The 21,224-nt window shown below is 37.7% G+C and overlaps 1 protein-coding gene across 1 annotated transcript in view; it reads left to right on the forward strand.

The window, feature by feature from the left end:
• Positions 1-11,319: 11,319 nt before the first annotated feature.
• Positions 11,320-21,224, forward strand: part of lpar2b (lysophosphatidic acid receptor 2b) — a 43,765-nt gene continuing 33,860 nt past the window's right edge. Inside the window, exons 1-2 of the mRNA XM_038296605.1 lie at positions 11,320-11,449; positions 11,536-11,706. The gene's annotated coding sequence lies outside the window, so the exon portion shown is untranslated. The remainder of the gene's footprint in view (positions 11,450-11,535; positions 11,707-21,224) is intronic.

Consider the following 21,224-nt stretch of genomic DNA (forward strand, 5'->3'; position numbering starts at 1 on the left):
GTAGTCACTCTTAATGCAAAGGAATCTTCCATGAGTCACATTAGGGCAAATATTTTATTACTTCCTGTCAGGGTGCTGTTTGCATGCCTACAAAAAAAAACAAGAAAAGTTCATGTAATGATTACAAATGCCCCCACCTACCCTGGTGGAAAAACGACATGGCAGGCCTGGGTGAATGACGGAATGAAGTTTTAAAGCGCTTTGGTCAAGTTGTCTGACTTATGTGCTGTATAAGTCAAGCCATTTACCATGTAGGAGAAAATACAAATGTATAGAAAAGTTCAAAGGGTGACCACAAAATATCTTTTTACAAACCGAGGTACAGCGAAAAGGTTTAGGTTGAACCATATTCATCTTGAAATAGTGCAAAGTTTAGGCCTTGATTCAAGCAAAAGTGTGGCAAGGCTTGGTATTTGAGTTTAAGGCATGATCTAACTAAACTTGTGGTCTAAAACAGGGGTCTTCAACATTCTCCAGGCCAAGGACCCCCAAACCGATGGCAAGATGGAGCGCAAATTATATATATTTTATGAATTTGTGTTATATTTAACTAGTCCTATAATCACTCCATTACAGATGGAGTCATGTGACGAAAGTAATTTTGCCCTGAGATTATTAAAGTATTCCTATTTCTTGTTCGATTGGACAGGTGTTGTGAATGAAATGGTCCCCAGCTTGAAAGAGCTCCTTTGTGTCGCTGTATGTGTGCATTGATGACTGAAAGACATCTTCTGCCTCCATTTATCTGTTTACTACAGTGTGTTCAATTCATGTTAATGTGCATTTGAAGACATTTCAACTAGTGGAAAGAATCTCGGGGGGGGAATATAAAAAAAAAGTCTAATCAACCAAAACTTTCACGACCCCCATGCAGTACCTCTGTGGACCCCCTAGGGGTTGTGGACCCCCTGTTGAAGGCCTCCGGTCTAAAAACCTACAAGGCAGTGATAGAGTTGATTCCTTCCTGTCAATCCTCATCGCCATGCAGGGGACTAGAACATCTCGTTGGTCAGCCAGGCCAACAATTATCTTAACAACTCCCCCTTTTCAGAGGCACAGGCCAGTATCAGGTTTGTAGGCCAACAACGACCTCAACTACCTCTTCTTTTAGTTCATTTATCATGTGGTCTAAGCCATAACAAGGCTTTGTTGAGCTACTCTATAAAGCCCAAACTCAACGCTAATTCAGACATTTTGAATTGAGAAAGCTTCCTGCATGGGAAGTGAAACGTCTTCAAACTTGGAAAAACAAACTAAATTTTTTAAACTTTTTTGGAACAAGCATGGTCGATCTAAAAGCGTGGTCAGTTTCCAGCTTTGCAATGACTCATGGGACAAACCCCTGACCTGCAGCGCACGTGTTGACTCAAGGGCTCATACAAATGCATGTCACTCTCTTCCCATTCATTTGTAAACCACCAATCAGAAAACCATGCATTAATTATCAGTCCATATTCTGCAGCTGTTCTGGTAGTTTAATCTTACAAATCTTTAGCTTCTTGCTGTCTATGACGCAACTGAAACTGTTGTGACGTTTGCATACCGAACACAGGCGTGCTATCATTTAAAACGCTGTACATTAATGTTCAAAAATAGTTTATGTGAAACAGTTTTGTGGTTTTGATGAAGTCGCTTTTGTCTTTATTCAAGAACATGCAATGCTTTCAAAAAATAGCAGAGAAGGATGTTGTGGTCGGTTCGGACCAGTTCAAACCGGCTACAGGTTGAAAGGAGGCCACAGAAAAACAATGAAGGTCATTAGGACTTTTCAATCTAAAATAAAGAAGTTACTATAACGCCCCCAAATGTTCTGTAACATCTGAATGTTTGGTGCAACGAGAGATTAAGAGGGTTAAAAAAAAAAAAAAACATCACCCTGAAGCGGCCTTGAGCAGCTCTGCACTCTGATAACAGCCGCCGCAGCGAGAGAGAGAATACTTTTATTCAATGTTTCTCCGTCTCATTCAGCGAGACAAAACAATCTTCTGGTTTTTTTTACCTTTAATTAAGTGCTTCGGTATTTAAAATAATTCAAATTAAATCTAAATCCACACAGGGAAATTTGTGAAAGTTGAGATAAAAAAAGCTTCCATTTTGACTTCTAAATTTATCAGGTCAGAGGACAAGGGAAGTTCAACCTTAAGATAAGGAATACTGTATCATCTCTACTGCTGCAGAAAGAAAAACCCTGAAAATACCATTGTGGGTGAAAAACTCAAACTGCATTATGTGTTAAACTTAATGGATTTGTGTTTAGTACCTCCAAATGAGAGTTGCTGGTTTTATTAGGATCGTGTATAATGAATACAATTGGACACATCAGTTTATGCTACTTATGATACACATCACTACATATGATAGTATGCTTTTGAAATCTGCTTTAAGGAAATGGTGTGTGGTCAGAGAGGAGTCACATGATCCTCTTCTAGATTTAACCCTTCATAGTTCTGACTTGTGGTGTTTTGTGCCAAAACGGGAAACGCTGTTTTTCACTTTTCTCTGCATTTTGCCTTCAACTTAATCAGTTAAATTAGATATTTAAAACCAAAGAGTTCTGCACTTCCTCTCATTTTCCACACCTGATGGCGTCAACCAGAGAGGTTTCTGGACTTGTTTTCCTTGGAGAGCTGCAGCTTTTTTGCATAAAAAAAATAAATAAACATGTAGGAAGCATGGGACTTCCTCAAAACTGCCTTTGAGAAACATAACCAGTGGTTAAGATCCTTCTCTGCAAATGATCAGAAGTTAATTTTTGAGGAACACCAGCTGTAGACAGAAAATAGACACATTTTATTTTAATTTTTTTTTTTCATTTTTCAAGTATTTCTTTTTTTTTGTGGTAGCAGGATTATTCTGTGGGGAGGCTTTTTTTTTTTTTGCATTTACATAGAAGACACAATTAAATACTGTGGGGTTCTGGTTGAAAACAACAAAAAAGCTGGAGATGGGGCAGAAGTTCACCTTCCAGCAGTACACCAACTCCCAAACATACGGCTACAGCTGAGTCCAGAAACAGACTAGGTCAAGGAATTTTCAGCGGTACTTATAAATTGATCTTCATTGATCTTGTCTAGTTAATCTGAATTTAAGCTGTTTTGTAAAGTAGAATGGCGAAAAGGCTCAGTTTCTAGATGAGCTGGTAGCTATACCCCTAAAAGCAGCTTTAACTGCAATATTTTGATTCAGTTGGGCAGAATTTATATGCATATTGAAAACTCTCCTACTTAAAATTCTGCTCTAGTTTGTGTTTTGCTTTCACCAAAAAATAGAGCTTCTGACTATGATTTTACTCTGAATGTAGATGGAGAACAGCCTTATGAGCTGACAGAACAAAATATTTTATTTTAGATCATATCCTTTAAACACTCGGGTAGATATATGAATCTCAGACTTTTGGGATCAGCACATGCAGTGATTGAGTTGCACTTATATTGTGTTCCTAATGTACCTAATCTATATTTATTTACCTTCATTATGTTCTAAAGCAAACTGGACTGTCTGCTCTAATCAGGTTAACTTACTACTAGATTAAAAAAAAAGCAGGGTCACACTAAGTTGCTGATCTCATTTAAAGTATATTTCCCCTTCCTTCATCCGTAAGCAGGAAGGATATGTCCATCTGGAGAAGAATGGGGGAGGAGGTACCTCCAGCGAAGCCCCACCAACAGCTTGAAACAAACATTTGGCTTCATCTCCATCCCCGCATGGAGCAGGACCAACCCCGCTCTTCCCGTTAGCAGCATTAAAAGAGTTTGGGGGATGGAAATCAGGGAAGGGAGTAATCACAGGGACATGAAGGCCTTCAGAGATATCCACCCCAGATGGCAATAAGCAGCTCCATGTGTGGCATATTGACACGCAATCTCATAAAGTCACAATTCAAGCTTTTTAACACATTGCACAAGAACCTCAAATAATTCTGTGGAAAGCTCGCTCACAGACTTGCTGACACACAGCTGCTTACACGCAACTTGAGCTCATGCTGAGCTTTCTGCTGCACATGGTTGCCTGTGGGGACTGATATCTGGCTGTCACTGGGCTGTTGACTGGGCCTTTCCTTTCTGTCTGTGCTGTTTCACTGCACACAGAATGTTTACGCTCTCAGTCATAAATCTCTCCCAAGTACTTCTGCTTTTGGTCCGTTGTTCTACAGTGACCCCGCCATCCTGCTCTATAACAGGACTTCCTTTTGTATGTTAAAACCTTTTTTAGTAACATATGGCCTCTTTAAAAACTACTGAGCTTCACTATTTAAAGAATAAGGAATAATAGACAATAAGTAAGGGTTCCTCTGACTAGCTCTGTCATTAATGCCCAATTATTCAGCTTTTTTTTTTTTTTTTTTACAGTGTCCTGTCTGGCAATGTGGCAATAAGAACAATTGTCTTGATGCCAAAAAGAGCCCAACAGATTTTACTTTCACAAGTGTAGCAGTATGGCAGTTGCCATACTGCTCCACTTGTTTCATGCATATAAATTGCTTTATTATAATTATGCAGGGAGTTTTACAGTTTATATGGACACTGCAATGTAAATAGAGCAGAAAAACAGAAGAAGAAAAAGGAAAAAAGAGAAGAAAAAAAAGAGAGAAGATGAAAGAGAGAGGAGATAGAAAGGAAACAGTGACAAAACAGTCTGCTTCATCACCTGTAACGAGATGAAAGAAGAACAGCACAACCGAAAGACATGGTACGAGACATACACTACAGACGTACAATAAAGCAACACCTTGAAACTATCGCTAAAGTAATATTATTAAGTCTGACATGTACGTAAGTGAATCTCTGAGTACCTGGAGCCAAGCACCTGTAATTATTCAGCTTTTAACAGTATTCCTTCAGCTTTGGGAACTTTTCATCTTTAGTTCCATTTCGAATAAATGTTCAGTCCAGAATTACCATAAATATTCATTTTTTGTGTTTAAATCATTAAACTCTGATCAAGCAATCTTTCAGCCATAAAACAAACAAAAACATGTTGTCTCTATGTATAGCTTAACAATAGACCAAAATTATACATATGCCTTGCAAATTAAGATTCAAATAATTGAATTCATCTATGTACTTTGTTCCTGCTCGGAAATAAGGCAGCTGTCTCCTGAGAGATACTTGATTTAAACGTTTCAAATTTTGATATACATTTTTTTGTTTTTTTCTTTTACATTTTACGTTAAATTATGTGTCAACAATCAGTAAAATCTTTCTCTTTAATTAATTTTATAATCTTAATAGGTGCTGATCAGCATTTTGCAGGTTTCCTTCAATATGTAAATGGTTTCTCTTTGGTGATGAGATCTTCTTTATTGATTATTGGAAGGCCTCTTTACAAACAAACTAATATTTAGCAGCTTCCACAGATCCACCACCAGTTAGAAGTCAGTGTCTCATTTAACTTTACCAACTGTCGAGCCTGAGGCACATTTCTAAAGCTTAAATAGAGTTTTCTCCAAATGTTTTTTGTGAGATTGCTGTGAATTGGAGCCAAATTGAGATCTTTTTTCTTTTTTTTTTTTTACTGTAAGATGTACTTCAACGAAATAATTTGAAAATATTGCAACACTTACTTGAACAAAGATTCTGGTTTCTCTAGCCATCCCAAGAATCTGTACCTAATGAAGAACAGGCATGTTTTACCGAAAATGCCTCTGAGTCACATCAGACACACTTAAGTTATAGTGGAATGTTTTGTTTTTTGCAACAGATTCATGGTGTTAGTTTCTATTTGCTGGGCCTGCCTTCTTGTTTTGAGGTCCAATTAATAAATGATAAAAACTAGCTATTGTCTTTGGATGAAGTTTGGTGTTTTAATACGTAAAGATTTCTGACAATAAACACCTTTTACCTAAGTGTTATGTTTAGGGATGCACGATATAATCGGCCCCCTATCGGTATCGGCCTGTATCGGCCTTAAAACTGAATATCGGACATCGACCACCCCACCGATATTTAACCCGATATTTGATCAGCTTCTGAGTTTCTAAAGTCTAAAAAAAATTAAAAAAAAACTTCTAAAGACGAGGGAAAAAATATTGATACATTAAAATATCACAATATCTTCATATGCTGATATATTGCCATTTAAAAACACCATATCAATCTCTTTTACTAATGAAATATTGCTATATGTCATCGTTATGCTACGAAATCCCCCGTAAATTCACAAAATTTTGCCATATTTTTATATGTTGATATATTGACGCGGTATCGATCTATTTTACTAACAAAATCTCAGAAGAATTTGCAAAATATCACCAGAGTTTGTAACAGAACGATAAAATTTTACGCGATTTTGAAAGTAAAATAGATCGATACCGCGTTTTTAAAAATCAATTTGATATCAGCATATGAAAATATATTTGAGTATATTATTTTTCAAAGTGTCAGAAATGGATAACAAAACTGCTATTTTCAATGACTACTTATTTTTGTCCAGCTTTAACATCAGTATCGATATCGGTTATTGGCTACATGAGTTTTAAAATATCGGCATATCGGATATCGGCCAAAATCCCAATATCGTGCATCCCTAGTTATGTTAAATATTTTTTTATTATCAATAAGTTATGTATTTGTATGAATCTTTTTCACTTGATAACAGAATTTGGAAATTACTTTATATGTCAGTCTGTTCATATACTTTTGTCTAAATCAAATCAGATGTTTTGATCAGCCATTCTGTACTTCAGCAGTCTTTTTTTAATCAAATTCTTTTATATTCTTACTTGAGGTATCTTTTAAATGTAATCTTTTTACTCTTAATTAGGTAAAAATAAGTTCAAGTATTGCTTCTCTAGCTTCGGTACATTTTTCCAGTTCTCTACCAACATCTGCAAACTATAATACTGCAACTTTCCACATATCCAAGATACATTTATTAATCCAGTGATAAAGTATTTCCAGCAGCCATACTGTTATTTTTGAACAGAAATCTGATTTTGTTACCTATGTCTACATTCAGGGCGATCAACATTTCCCAGATAAATGATTCACGTAACTATCAAAATACTCTTTTTAAAATTTTTGATTATGATACAGAGCCATACATTCATTAAATCCAATCTATTTCAATGGACATACTTCAAACATCTTATAACCTCTATGGTAGTGCCTTACTGATTTTTTGGAGGTTAACTCAAAATCCTTTTCTGTTGGCTTTAGAGAATTGTTTTATAATTGATTGTGTGCTTTGAAAAACATTTAAAACGCCTAATGCTGTTTACTTTTTTTTTTATTATCTTAGAATGGGATTATTAGGTAACATTCTAGGATATTACCATATGCAGGAATCCTAGGAGGTCGTCTTTTTCCTGAACAGGATGCCATTTCCAGGGCATTAAGTTCAAAGTCATAGAGTCCCAACAGTGTTTCATGGTATTGTTATGATTACTTTTTCTAAGAAGTAAATCAGCTCCTAGTGGATTATGTCCTTCTATTGTTAAGACGAACCCTTGATCCCTAGACAGTGCTTGACAGTGATGTATTTAGAGACTTCTTAAATATATGAATCTTGCTTTAAGGAGATGTAATTTTAAAGTTTAAATTTAATAGTGAACTGGTGTTGCCAACCATTTACTGTGGCCATCATGGTCTGGTGCCGTGTATTGGGAGATTTGTTTGGTAATGTATTGTTCCAAACAGCTGTGGGAGGCACAGGAATAGCCTTCCTTTATCATAACAATAACCTTAACTACTGCCTCGGGGCAGCTGTGAACAGCCCTGAGAGGAAATAAGAGAATGGAAAGGCCAGACGCAACAAATTGCAACTATAAATGTTCATTTACTGACTAGATGTAGACTGTCTGACTGGATGCAGCCTGTCTAATAAGGAACGAAACCTGCACATGTAGAGCAATCACTGGAGGCAGACACCGTTATATGTGTAAACAGGAAAAGGTTATCATTACATGTTAGTTTTATTGTCACTCTTTCTGTTTGCAGTACAGACTTGATGTTATATCCTTCTTATCTTTTTCCCTCTATTTCTCATTCAGTTGCATTAGACCTCATTTATTTGCCACGCTGACTGGCCCTTGACTTCTATAAAATTTATTGCTGTAATGCAGACAGCAAACAGTTTCTTTACATTTTTAAGCGAAGAGAGAAAACATGATAAGGGCTAAATTCTCAATTAGTTTGACCTGTTTCTATCTTAAAGAATATTCCAAACCTTATCTGGCTTCTAAATTGTCCTTCTGATGGTGAGGTGTGCTGCTGTTTATATGGAAAACATCTGAAATAAAAAAAAAATCCACTGGACTTTGTTTACAAGTTTGACTTGTAAACAAAGCTTTTTCAAATTAAATGTAAGAAATAGCATTGAGTTTGAGGCTCTTATACAGTAGCCCAACAAAACCTTTAGAAAACATGCAAACTGAACAGACGAACAGGTCCGGCCCTTTGGAATGGGGGTTGTTTGTCTTCTTTTCTAAGCCTGCAAACCCCCATACCTGTCAATGCCCATACCCCTGTATTGCCCATACCCATGCAATACACATACCGATGCAATGCCTATACCGATGATGATAGCAGAAAGTCATTCCCTTCCAGCTATCATTGGCAACCTCAACCCCTTTACGGGGGACCAGAAGATATCGCCTAATAAGCCAGGGCAACAATTCCCTTTTACGACCCCCCTTTGAGAGGCAAAGATAGGTATGGGGCATTGCAGGCTAAGAAAAGAAGCCAAACGACCCCCATTCCAAAGAGGCAGATCCAATTGACCGTTCAATCTGCATGTTTTCTAAAGGTGTATGCTCTTGCATGAGCATTGTTTTTTAAAATGGAGAGGATGAGTCTTTTAAAAAATCCTCTACAATAGCTTTAAACCCCTTTTATATTACCCTTTGAAACCTTGCTGAGATGGGTCTGAGCATGGTAACTGAGATTACTGTTGGATAATGGCATGCAAAAGTGAACCTAACCGTGCCAGACCCAACCGAACCGCTCCAAACTGCTACTAGTTCAACAGTAGGGCTCGGCACGGTTCAGTTCAGGCTCGGCTGTCAGATAACAAAGAGCACAAGAGCAGACCGCATCATCTCCTTACAGTCATGAAATTTCCGACATTCATAAAAATACTAGCTTCACTACTTTGCCACATGATCTCCAGTGATGATTCTGCTTAGCATTGTGATAAACCTCAAACTACATTGTTTTATTCCTGCCTCTGTAGGCCCTGATTAGACTATCGTTTGTCGTATCCACTTCTCAAAATCCGACTCTGTCAAGTTAATTCACCAAAGGCTGCCTTCATTGCCTGACTCTCTGCAAACAATTAAATATAACAGTTATAACCAAACTTCCTGAATATTACAGGCCCCGCCATGTTGATTTGCTTCTTTCCCTCTAGAGTAGAGTCCTGCACGGGTCGAGTTTTACCAACCCGCACCCGCCCGAACCCGTTAGGATGACTACCGAACCCGACCCGTCACCCACGGATATCTTAAATTCAAATCCGAACCCGACCAGACCCGTTGATATTTAACCTGCAACCCGACCCGTTAACACATCAAGTAATAGGCTATAGTACGCTGCGCTGCAGAACAGCGCCATTAACACTGCAGCAGACGTGTATGCACTGACTGTGGCCTTTTTGGAGGGAAGCCCACACTGACGGCAGGGCTTTAAGCTACAACAAGGGTGACCCCAGTGCCTGATTAATATAACATTTCTGATGTCCATAACAACACACGCATAAAAAAAAAAATCACCAACTACCCGCCCGCACTAAAAAAATATCCGCCCGACCCCCGACCCGTTTATTTTTATTTATGAATTTTTCACCCACAAAAGAGCATTTTAGCGGGTGACCTGTCGGGGACCCGCCGGTACCCGACCCGTTGCAGGACTCTACTCTAGAGTGCAGAAGTACCGTAGGTAGTCATGAAGGGGTGAGGAACAGTGCTAGAATTATGTATAAATGGTCGTAAGGATCCAAGTTCGGTATGAACTCGGCACGGAACGGTTTCAGAAGGTAGTGTAAATGGGGCTATAATTTATAAAATGATTAACTTCCGTCCAATTTGTTGTTTCCTTTTTTATTTGTGCTCCCATGAAAAAAATTCTGGACCCCCCCCAGGCCCCCTGTGTAAGTCTGGTCTAGAACCAGCACTGCTGAATAAAATTAACCAGGATTAGTTCTTCAGGGGCACTCGGCCCTGTTGGCCCATGCCTAGAACCACCAATGGGCAACAGTATAACAAAAACAGAGCTCAAGAAAAATAAATACTTTCGTTCCTGATTAACAATATTTTCGCAATCAATCCAAAAGTTTTTTTTTTCATGGAAAAAAAGGTCTTCTGTCTTTCTAGTTGCAAGACAATGGATCATTTCCAGTAGCTAAAATGTCTATCCTATTCCCTCTTCTGCATTTGGTTTTATGCACCTGGGAGATTTTTTTCCCTTGCTTTCCAGTGGCGGTTCTAGACAAAAATGTACCAGGGGGCCAGGAAGGTGCCCGTGTGTTTTCATGGGGCCTAGAAAAGCATGAAATAAAAAACAGAGCAAGGGATTCAAATATATTAAGATAGCTGCATGAAGTGAAATTTCCATTCAAGTAGGTTTAATTAAAATCCTATGTCTTATTAGGTCAATAAACATTCATAATTCAGTCATTTTACATATTTTTGACTTAATTTAAGTTTAAATTACAAGTGATTAATTCAGCTGTACAAATTAGAGTATTTTTTTTAATTATTTGTTTTGAAAAAAAAAAAAACATTTAGCAGATAAAAACCGGGATCCTATCTCAATTCCACTGAAGCTATCACCTTATTGTTTTTAGATAATTAAACAGAATTTATAAAGGTAAAAAATGAAATAGATCCAAAGGACCTATCAGTAACTATGTCTGTTCCAGCGCATATCATCATTAGAATTTCTTTGAGTATTATGTCTTCAGCACAGGGGCCATAATAGGGGCCAGGACATGATCCACAGGGGCACTGGTCACCATTGGCCCCTATCTAGAGCCCCCCATGTTGCTTTCCTCATAGTTGCCAGCCAATAAAAACCTCCACCTTCATGAGTTTCACTCTTGAGCCAAACATCTCCAGCAGTGAATGGATTCCTGATATTCTAATTTATTAAAATGATCCAGTATATATTTATATCCATTGAGATAGCCTACTGTTTGTTCAAATTAATCACTGCTAACTTTGCCAAAACATTCCTGTACTTCCTTGGCTGACCTTTATCTCTAATAATTCACCTCCCACCTTCATGGTTAAATTCCTAAGTTTTTCTCATTATGTCAGCCCCTCCTCAGCGCGCCTCTCATTGGCTGCTGGCTCCCTCCGTCAGTCAATAGGGGGTAACAGGAGGCGGATACGGAGCTTTCAGCTGGTGGGGGCCGCGCAGAGCTCCAGGTTCTTTGATAGAGAGGAGCAGCAGCTGGAGCACAGCAGCGAGCCGCGCCTTTTTGCTCCTCCTTTGTGGATCTCTGTGCTCAGGTAACTCATGCTGAAACTACCGGAAGCAGCATAGGAAGTACCAGTAGGGAGGACTATGACTTTTTCACCGCTTTATTTATTTTAAGGGGGGGACGAGAAGAAGCGACTGGCACTGAGCCGCTGCGTAAAACCCTCCGACCCAGCAGAGCGTCTTTGTTTGTTTGCAGCGCGCAGGTGATTTCTGATGTAGATGAATTAGTGTTTAATGATTGGATAAAGCCTACATGAAGGACAACTTTATACCCCAGTGGGAAAAGGTGAGTTGGTTAATGTTTTTTTTTTTTATTCCCCCCTGTCTGCAATGTGTTTTAACTGAAGGGAAAACCCTTAAAAGCGCAGAGTGCGCAGAGACCGTTTTATAGCGTCTGAAGGTCGAAGTGCGGAACTTGGAATAACTCTAGACTCACTACAGCCTTAAAGTCTCCGACACTGTTTAAACAACATCCACTTTTATTTTTTTTACTTACTATTTAAGCCATCTAAGGCAACTTTGTCCTGTTTTACGCGGAAAAAAAATCTTATCTACTGAGATAAGATCCTGTCATTTTTGTTTCTTCCTTTTCCCGGATGACTCATTTGCACATTCCGACAAAAGACAAGATAGAGAGCATGCATTTTGTTAATGAGACTATGGAAAAATAGAATTTGAGAGAGGTATTAATTAAGTAAGACTTATTATTGTAAAAAAGAATCCCACTCCAATAGGATTAGGTACCCCATGTATTTATTATTCCTAGAGGTTTTTATTTGGATTTAACTGAAATGTGTCTGTCAAATCAACCATCTGGACTTATATTATTGTTGTTGTTTTTTTGATGATCAGTAATTGTTGTCATATATTTGCTTGAGAAAAGGATAATTTTTAGCCAGCCTTGCAGTTAGCAGAAAATGAAGTGGTACTTTCTCGTTTATTACATGCCTAAAACTTAATTGATGTCTTCTAGAAGTGGATCAACATTTTTGGTTTTCAGATGAATACCACACGCATAAATGTATGGGCTGCTGGTTTGGTTACCAACATTAAAACAACCTTCCCATCTGCCTGATGCTATTCAGTTGGTATCATCATGTGACTCTGCAGCAGTGTTTCTGTCAGGGGGGATCTTCTTTTCTTTTATTTATTTTTTTTGCAACAGATTAATCAACTCTTTTAAAAAGCTGAAAAGAAATTTATAAATTAAACTTGATTTTGTGATTTTGTTACAAAGAGCACACTTTTGTGGTACAATTTTAATTATTTTACAGTTTTAGCCTCTTTGTACAATTGCAAGAAAATATGCCTCTAATTTTTGTGTGATATCATTTAGGTGCTAATTGAGTTGCCATGGCGCTCTTGTTTGGGTGCTAAAGCTTTGATGTAGATGCATGTGGTTTAAAGGACTCATTAAATCCCACCTTTTTCTGTATAAAATATTCAGTTGTGGGCTATATGAAGTGAAAATGCAATGCTTTGGTTTTTTGTTAATGCACCTCCTCAGATATTTATTTCTGTACGTTTTCTAATTCACATTGTTTTGCTGTAGCCTCCTTAAATCAAAAGCAGGAGCTTTAAACCCTGTCCAGGTTATGGACTATTCAACTCTGACCAGGTCAGCCTTATTTGTACTTTAGTAACAGAGATTAAATAAAAATCCATTTAAAGATGTTAACAACAGACAAGTTTTCCAATCACCCTCGCATTTTAGGACCAAAGTCTCACACTGAGCAAGATTCAAAGAAAAAATTAAATATGAATTTGGTGTTTTACCTTTCTCCAATCAAAAAAAAAAAAAAAAATCTTCAAAAACTTGGGAAATTAAAAGTAGCGAAAAAAATTCTGCCAACTGTATGCTTTTTAAAATTTAAATACTAACACAATATGACTGAACGCTTATTAAGAAATTGCCATTCCTCTCCAAAGTTTTTGGGGTATTATAGCCTATATTTACACTATTAACCAGGTTTCTCAAAACAGTTTCATTATAGATCCATAGCGACAACAAAGATTCTTAAACACATCTTTTATAAAATACCTCTACTTAGTTCACAAGTTAATTAAGCAGCAAGAACATCACTGGATGTATTTGGGTCAAGAGTTCAGTAAGACAAAAATAGCAACCAGACATTTTGCTAAAGTGTTTGCGTAACCTTTTTATTTAAAACCTAGAGAAGGGTTTTGTCCTTAAGGACCTTAAAGCAAACACTTATATTCATCTGCTTGTTACGTTGGCAACCAACTAGGACTACAAAATAATGCAGAAGAGAAAAAAAAAAGTCAGGTTTATTAAATTGTAAACCATTAGTCTATGGGGGGGCATGCAAACAAACTCTATGCAGAAAGACCGGGAATCGAACCCGGAACCTTCTTGCTGTGCTACCCAGTGCTACCCACTACTCCAGTGTGCAGCCCTAAAGACTCCAAGTACACAAAAACATTTAGATACAAAGTGGATTTTGATGGCATGCCTACTTTAAATCTTATTTTAAATTCAGAAAGATGCTGCTTTATGCCGTACTGAGTTTTATTGTCGAAGTCCGTTTGTGCTACTCGTTGGTGTGGCTGTAAACTTGTCATAAAAGTTTTTCGATTGTCCTGGAACATTTTAAGTACTTGGTTAAGAAAAAAAAAAGTTTAGTAATGGAAATCTTTGAAGCACTTGAAAATAGTACACTAGCCAACTTTTAGCTAACAAAAGTGAGAGCATTGGCACCAGCTTTGCACTTTCTCCTATTCTACGTTGCAATGAAAAGCTACTAGGTCTGCCTTTGATTTTGTCTAGTTTTAAATCAAAATACTTTTGACTAAAGTTGGGTTGCAAATTCTGGTTTTGAAAAAAAAACTCCTGGAGCTCCTCTTTTATTAACGAAAGTACAAAAAAAAATCTTCAATACTTTTCTGGTGTCTAGACCACCTGGACTTATCAAAACTGGACTGAATTATCTGCAGTAAATATAAGGCTGGGTGATATGGCAAAAAAATCAAATCTCCAATAAAAATAGAAATAAACTACCAAATCCGATTAATCAATTTTTTTTCTACCTTACCATAAGTTTAATAAAATAAAAATGACAAATCGCATATCTCTTTCAAAAACTAGCTTTTTTTTTCAATCCTCTCCTTAAAAAGTGAAACGTTTTTTAAAACAATGTTTCACAAAAAACAATGAGTGTAAGAAACAAAATGTTTGCAGCCAGTGGTGTTACACAGTCCGCGAGGTTATAACTTATAAGAACCCATCTAAGAACAGAAAGTGATGAACTCATGTCACCCGGTGCAATGGAAGCCCAAGAAGTGGATGAGAAATTAATCGATTTTAATCTATCTCAATTAATTGACCTTTTTGTTTGTAAAATGTTTATTTATCAGCTGTAACTAATCATATAACAGTAACAGATATATATAGTCAGAGCCCTGTCTCGTTCTGTTGTGCTCAGTATTGTCTTGTTTAAGGGACTAAATACATGATAAATGGGAATAATCTTGTTAGTTTTACAGTTTGTTACAAAACTGCTCATGGTACAGAGCTTTTGCCACATATTTTCTCTTAAAAGCGTTGAATTTATGGCCCAGAGATAATCCCCATAAACACTTTGTTTTGGAGGCATAGCGTCACCCCCAAATCCAAAGAGCAGTCCCACTTTTACAAATGGAGATCCTTGGGCTTAGATGATCTGACTTATTCCAGCCACACTAAACTCAGTGGCGAACCGCTGCAGTGCAGGCTGGACAACGAGGCCTAAAGAACCAGATCAGATGAGACTGTTGTGTAATACAGGCACCCTATCTCAATTACAGCCCCTGCATAGAACATACAGGGGTTATTTGGCCCTTATTAGGAGCTAATATACCTCTGGGGATACATTGTTAGATCTAAAAAATTCTTGTGAACTGCAGAGGATAGGAACACAATCAAAATGAAAGTATGTGGTAATCCTTTGCTATTTTTTTCCTGTAATTTATCAGATAGAAATGAGCACCGTGCTGTAGATTGTCACTGCAAGTAAAAAAACAAACAAACACCTCATCAGATACCAGACTCCTGTAAAGATAAGCAAATGTCTCATCTTACAAATGAGTCAAACAGAACTGACTTTTTCTTGCATTGCATTGCTCGCTGCAGCTCTTCTGTTACAGAGGGGAGGAGGGAGTTCAGGCCTCTTAATGACTGGTTTGCTTTCAAACTGGTGTTTACTGATCCAACCTGTTTCATTCACTCACAAATACAGGCACGTGATCCATAAAAAAAAAAAAAAAACGCATAGCCATGCAAATCCTCTGAGCCACGTAAGTGTGGAGGAGACGACACAGAACTGTGTGTGGCCAACAATTTGAAACCCATCTACAATACTTCAGTGTGCTGCAGTTAGACCTATCATTATCGGTTATGTATATATAACTAAATGTACATGGTTTTTCCTTTTAACTTGAATATTTATTTTCTGTTGCTCTTGTTGTTTTAGTGGATTTAGTGACGACACAAATCATTGCAACAGGGCAAAGTGTAGGGGACAGGAAACGGAGAGGATATCTCAAGTTGGGGGTTGTGAGGTATTTGCTTTGTGACCCCCTGTTTATTTTCTTCCCCAGTAAAGATCAGTTTCATGTCCTGATGTTGAGCTAAAAGATTCACGGCTTTGTTTAAACTCTGTGTTCTTAGGATCCTCCTTTCTTTGTGAATCTCTCATGTATTTATACCAGCTAATTAAAAAAGGCCCAAATGGGATTTTATTGCATTTCATTTTCTATTATGCAATTATGGCTGAAAAATCGATCACGATATAAGCCTAATGGCATTCCTAAAAATGATTTATGGTTCTGGATCAGAGTTCCATTGACAAATTTGATCCAATTTTTTTCCCACTGATATTGATCCCATGTCTATTGTGTTACACACTGTCTGGGAGTTATTGTCCAGACCTAGTCTGACTTAAATCAGACTGATGTGATCTCCATAGTTATGGCGTTTTAGTTTCCATCATGTCATTGCTCGTATTCTCCATTTTTAGAGTATCACCACTACTGTCACAGTCTCAAAACCATAGCAATAAGAAAAAACACTGTTCTGTTTTTATTTGGACATATAAAAATGAATCTTATAAAAAAATAAAAAGTAATTATTGCGAATGCGTACACAATAAATAACTGCTATTATTCAAAGCAAATAGTTAAACTACTGAATGTAGTTAATTATGGTTATTTTACCCAAACTTTCTAATTAAGGGGAGCATTACAGTTTAAATTTCCTACTAAATGGTTAATAATTTCATGTTCCAAGTTCAAATAGATTGCAACATTTCCTTCGTGGGTAAAAGAAGCTGGAGATCTTGAAACCAGAGGGAAATTAGAACCCCATCCACACGGAGATGAGATTAGGTGGAACTGCAAAGATATTTAGTCATTTTAGCTGTTTCCAAACAGAGCTGGCTTTAGAGATAATTTTTGATACAGTGGAAAAAAAACTCCCTGGCCTCATACCCAGTGTTTTTTTTCTGTAGGTGCCAAATATATGCACTGGTGCTGTTTTGAGTCGTTTAATACAATGTAATGTGTTTGTCTCAGTGTGAACAATGCTTAAATGTTATTTATATACTTTTTGACTGTTGACAGGAAGAATCGTTTGTAGATATCCATCTCTCAGCAGATCTGGCGAAGCCTCTAAATGTTCAACAGTCGTCTGAAGAAAATGCTTAGGTTTATCCATATTGTTCTTCTTTTTATAAGTTATTTTTTTCAACAAACTATACCTTTGTCTAAATGACAGGGGTTTTATTGAAGCAGGTGTATGATGGCATCATCAACTCCACAGCAATAAGCAAACTGATAGCTGCTTGTTTGCTTGCTGTGGGGAACCAACAGAAGCCTTTCCAGGACCTTCATGATGTGGGATGTCAGGGCAACAGCTCTATAGTTAATAAGGACTGTTGGCTGAGTTTTCTTTGGTACTGGAACAAGTCAGGAGGTCTTCCACATCACTGGGACTGTCCCCAGGGTCAGACTAAGGTTGATGAAGTGCTGTAGAATCCCACAGCTGCTCTGCACAGGCTTCAGGACTTTGGGGCTGACACCATCAGGACCTGGTGACTTATTATGATTCAGTCTCCCCAGCTGCCTCTTCACTTGACTAAGAGACAGACTTGTTTAAGCTAGAGGGAGCAGCACCATCTTCTGATGTGGTTAAGAATACTTGTATAGAATTAAGATGCTCTATGACAGAGCTGCAAGATGAATGATTTGAGGTGTAATGGAGAAACTGTAAGCAGGTTCCAAACTGAACCTAATTAAAGTTCAATTAGGTAAGAATATGTTTGTTTTTTTGGCTTTTCCAGACTTTCATTTTTCAGATTCTCCTTCTGTTTGAAGCTTATGATCCTCTTCATCATTGACTTTACCCTCTTCCTGAAGGACCATGTTGTTCTTTTCTAACAGTTCCTGCAGATTACTGGTGATCCGTGGTTCTTTACTGGAGAAGCATTTTACTGTTCTGCTAGGGATGATGTTCTCTGCATAGAAATTTGTATAATCCGTCACAAACTCAGTCATTGCATTGATGCCGTCTCCATCTGGCTGACACGGTGCATTGACAGGTTTTTTATTTTTCAGCTTTTGAGATGTTAATCAGCTGCCCCTGCAGCCACCTGTTATGGTTGCTGTGGTTGTGAATATCAACAAATCTCCCAAAATGAAAAGAAATGAACAAAAAATCCATCAGCTTGACAGCATCCTAAAGTAAAGGACCAAAATATAAGAAAAAAGAAAGCTTCAGTTCTTTTGATTCTGATCTTCTTTTCAAATTTAGCAGAACTACTCTAGCATGCAGCCCTCTTAAGCTGTGCAATTCTGAAATGAAGATGCCTGCAGGGCTTTTCTCAATTTGCACCCCCTATTATTCCTCTCACATGCATAAACCTGAGAAAAACTGTGCCTCATTTCTGCTCTATCTACATGTAATTTCTTTTTTTTTTATTACGGTATACATATACCAATTCCTTTGCTTTTGGATGAACGCTACACTAGTAGACTGAAATAAACTAATTTTCTTCTTCAGTAGAGCTAATGCTAAAGATATTACAGGGGTTTTCGTTTGGTGTTGTGACACTTTACCAACCTTACCTGTAGTACGTGACTCTGGGAAATTCATCAGCATACCTTTGTAGAATATGTACAGACATGATGTGCTTTTGTACACTGCCTTCAAAGCAAAACAGGATCACTGGAACGGCAGATGACATCAGAGCTACTGGCTGACACACCCATTGCTATAAGCAATGCATTGCTTACTAAACTTCAGCTGATAGAAGTATTTCTATGAATGCAGTAATACAATAAGAATGGCTAAATGCCTGCAGCAGCTGTGAAGAGAAGCGCTTACAGAAAATAGGTTTAGGCTGATTTGTTTTTGGGTTTAGGGTTAGCAAATGGCCAGAAATAAATAAAGGGAACACACTGACCCAGTTTCAGTCTTTGCTGGCCTACCTAACTTGTTTCAAAAGTGGGGGGCACCCCCTGCCTGGTGGGGGACAATGCCATTGTGAAAGTGTGTGACAGAAAATTAGTAAATGACCCATTTGGAGAGGTATTAAAAATAATCTTAATGTGGAATTGAAATGATTAAACATAAAGTGATTACATTATCAAGGTTGCCTTTTTTTTATTTAAAGAAGATTGTAGTTTATTTTATTGCAGTTTATGATTTACTGCAGTTGACTTTTCTTAATCTATTGAAAAGGTTAGTTGGGTTGCAGAGAGGTTGGGTGGCTGGGGGGGGTTAAAAAACAGTTTTAGAACGTAGCTTTTTTTATTCTTTCTCTTTTATTATTTGAAGAGGAGTCAATATCTCTCCTTAATATGCAAAATAACAGAGACAGTCTTCTGCAGTCCGATGCAGCAATGCTGCCGCATTTAATAGGGTAGGAGAAAAAATATTCAGACCATTGTTTGGTTCTGCATGAGAGATCAGCCATTTGGAAATCCATCGGAACCTTCCTTAGGACTCGCCACCTACCTTCAAAGGTTACACTCTCAGTCTGATGGCAGAAGTTCATATAAACTGAGTGTGAGCGCACTTAACTTAGTGTGAGTCTGTGTCAGTGACTTAGCTTTCAAGAGGGCGGGGCGTGCAGGCGGTCTTGTTGGCAGACCGTCAGGGTTTCTTAAATGTAGGGAAAAATGCTCAAACTACATACACACTCTATAACAAGCATGCACACCCATCACTGTCAAACCAACATGCTTTCATAGACTGAACCAAGGTCCTCCAACATACATGTTTTCACTTACATGTTGAAAAAAATAAGTTGAAAAGCACAGTATCAACACCAGTTGCTCTCATTATGGCTGGGCATACACTGTACGATATTTTTTCAATAGTTGTTCTCAGCTGTAGCTCAAACTGCAGGATTAAAGGTTCACAGCTCACAATGTGACGTATTTTCTTACGCTATGAAGCCTGATGCTTTGATGCGATCTAACTACTCACACTGTACGTCCAAAAACCACATGTCAGACTCTGCACCAAGAGATGGCGCTGGTTGGACTCGTCAATCTGGAAGAAGAAGAACTCCTGTGTTTGCACATGTGTAGTGAGTGAGGTTTTGGTAAATTGGTTCGTAGACACTCGAGGCGATTATGTCTCTTTGTTGGTCTTTTATCCATGGTTGTGCTGATGACTGCATTTAGCTGAAATCCATCCCCTTTGCCTAAAGAAAGAAGAAAAGATCTGAAGTCTTGTTGCTTTTATTAATTGTTTCTACTACTAAAGTAATATAGGACTGGTTATAAAAGTAGTTAGTGCAGATAAACCAATCACTTGTCCGAGGTATTTTTTATTTTTTTTTAATCAGCTGTCTTATAAACCTTATTTGTCTGTATTTTTATAAAGGAGATCACACACAGATAGTATCTGTATACTGGCAACTGTTAGTACTTTCTAAACGTTGTACAATTTCAAAGTATTTAAATTCAAACGTAATTTGCAAAATATCTGAAAGATCCTTTCCATTATGTATCTATATGTAGGTGTGCTATATATGCGCTATATCTGTATGTAGGTTTTCTACATCATAAGTGTATGTCCTTTTATTTGTATAATTCTGGAAACGTTTGCAGCTGTGTTTCAGCCAGCTGTGTGCAGCCACAGGTCTGGGCAGGATCAGCCCAAGAAAACGACTCTGAACTTACTCTGACATTCCTTAAAAAAAGACCTCAAAACCATGGTCGTCTTGGCAACCGTAATTTCGTCAATTGTAGGTATTTAATCAGAGAACTGTTAAAATTACGTAGAGTAGCTGGGGGTGTGGTGAAGGTGAGGGGTTTAACTCCTGGCCCTTTGACCTCAGTGACCCTATCTAAGATAAGCGGAAAATGGTGGGAGGATAATGGGCTGCATCAAAGTGAAGAGTTGATCCGGCCCTGTGGCTCTCTGAGACATCTAATGACCCACTGCAGGGGTCTGCAACCTTTTCTATTCAAAGAGACACTTTTATTATCACGGCCTTGTAAGAATTTGACAAAAAAATTAAGAAAACTCTACAAATAACGAAAACCGAAAAAGATTTTCAATTATCATTTAAACCTTTAAAAAAAGTGGAAAATATAAACTTATTTAGTAGAATGAGGCAAACTGAGTAAGCAATAGATCTAAAAGATGAATTTTAATTTGCCTATCTACATATAAAAGTACACGGTGAAAGCTAAATGCACAAAAAGGCATTGTACCATTTGGTACCTTGCTGTTATGGATCATGCATCAAAACACTCAGAAGGACCCTTTCTTTTTCCCTAGTCATTAAAATGATT

This window comes from Cyprinodon tularosa, unplaced genomic scaffold, assembly GCF_016077235.1.
Source record: "Cyprinodon tularosa strain WSP-4 unplaced genomic scaffold, ASM1607723v1 ctg372, whole genome shotgun sequence".
Classification (NCBI taxonomy): Eukaryota; Metazoa; Chordata; class Actinopteri; order Cyprinodontiformes; family Cyprinodontidae; genus Cyprinodon; species Cyprinodon tularosa.